This window comes from Dasypus novemcinctus, chromosome 10 (genome assembly GCF_030445035.2).
Source record: "Dasypus novemcinctus isolate mDasNov1 chromosome 10, mDasNov1.1.hap2, whole genome shotgun sequence".
Taxonomy (NCBI): domain Eukaryota; kingdom Metazoa; phylum Chordata; class Mammalia; order Cingulata; family Dasypodidae; genus Dasypus; species Dasypus novemcinctus.
The window spans coordinates 74,914,675-74,916,814 of record NC_080682.1 but is presented as its reverse complement, the minus strand read 5'-3'; positions in this window follow the sequence as shown (position 1 = coordinate 74,916,814).

Below are 2,140 nucleotides of genomic sequence, written 5' to 3'. Positions count from 1 at the left end.
TTTTAGCTCTGGGTTCCAGGTATCATATAGGTCCTTAAAAATTCTAGGGAGGGAAGCAGACTTGGCCCAGTGGATAGGGCGGCTGTCTACCACATGGGAGGTCCGCGGTTCAAACCCCGGGCCTCCTTGACCCGTGTGCAGCTGGCCCACATGCAGTGCTGATGCATGCAAGGAGTGCCATGCCACGCAGGGGTGTCCCCCGCATAGGGAATCCCCATGCGCAAGGAGTGCGCCCCGTAAGGAGAGCCGCCCAGAGCGAAAGAAAATGCAGCCTGCCCAGGAATGGTGCCACATACACAGAGAGCTGACACACAAGATGACGCAACAAAAAGAAACACAGATTCCCGTGCCGCTAACAACAACAGAAGTGGACAAAGAAGAAGATGCAGCAAATAGACACAGAGAACAGACGGGGGGGAGGGTAAATAAATAAATAAATAAATCTTAAAAAAAAATTCTAGGGAGCTAGTAGGTTACACACAAAGAGCAAAGCATCTTAGGACTTAGAAATAGCAATTAGAGATCAGAACACAGGTATAAATATGACTGCGGCAAGAGTTTACAATCTAGCCCCTAATTTCCTTATGAGCATTTTAAATAAAGCTGTTTCTGGAGCTCATTAACTACAGACCACAGAAGGTTTGTGAGTGAATTCACTTTTACTAAGATTATTTAATCAACAGGTAAGACAAAACTTATGGACTTGTCTTGCTTTCCTTAAAGTCCCTTTTTGTGGAAGATGAGCTGACTGCATGTTGCTTTAGAGAAGCATCAGAACAAAACAGTGTAATGGATAAGAGATTTTGTTTTCACAACATCACATTTTTTAAAGAATAACTAAAACTATAACCAATAATATCATCACACAGATCAGTATTAGGATAGACTAGACAATGAGAACTTCAAGTCTTTTCATAAAATCTCCAAATAATAAATTACACATTTAATTTATCCTTCATCTTTTCTCTTTTAGAAAGATACTGTTTACCACAATGAAACTTTAGCAGTCCTGGAGGAAAACTATCTTTCTAAGTATCTTACAAGAACCTAAGATCCCCAATGGAATAAAGATTATCTTCCTGTTATTTTATAAATATTTCTCTTAGTGCCAAACATGAGGCTGCACATTTATAGTAGTCTTACGAAATACATCTCTGTTCAGGGGTTTGCTCCCCCCCAAAACAAAACAAAACAAAACAAAACAAAAACCTGGTCCACAAAGCTTAATAACTATATAAATAAACTGCGCAAGGAGAACAAGTCACAATTCCCCCTTTAACCAAGGGTTTATAATTTCCTAGGCAGCAGTTTTGAAAGCACCAACTAAAGCCACAACACTTCTACTAAAACACGATATGTTGTGACTGATGAGACATTCCACAGGCATGTGGCTGACAGGCTGACAGGTTTGTGCAACCAGACATAAGTTGGTTTTCTTAAATTCTAACAAAAGTTGGTCAGCAACACAGAAAAGACTGAAGGCAATACAAGGCATGGCAGAGAGCATCAGGCGCTCTTTGAACCAATCCCAGAGTTTTCTAAGAAGGGAAGTCTCTCAATCATTTGGGTTGCCTCGCACTCCTTCCTCTTCCTGGTCATCCTCATCTTTTTTCCTGACTTCCTCAGAGGTGTCTGAGGACTTAGGAAGACATATTCTCTGCCACCTGAATCCAACTTCCAGCACCTTTTTCCTTCAGCTCATAGTAACGCTGAGGCTCGAAACTTAAGAAGGGTCCGTTGCCTGAACCAAAGTCAACGATGGAGGGCCTCACTCAGAGGCCAAGTGTCCCATCAGCACGGGGGACCCCACAAGCCGACACTGCAATTCCGCGTGCAGCTTAGTACAGATGGTACGTCTGCAATCGGGCGGTGTCCACCCAGGGGGCAGGCGCTCTGTCGATGGGTATCCATAACTGGAAGCGCCTTGTCGTTCTGGAAACGGTAGAGAGCCACCGTTTCTCTGGAAAACGTGCTTCTGGGGACTCCCATTATTTGACGGCTACACCCCGTAAGTGTCCTCCAGAAGAGCCCCAGAGTTCCAAGCTTGGCTCTTCCCGAGCGGGCAGGTCGAGGAACCATCTCCGGAGGTTCATTACCGCGGCCGCTCACTTCATTCTGCCAGCGGGGCTCCGGTCGTCGG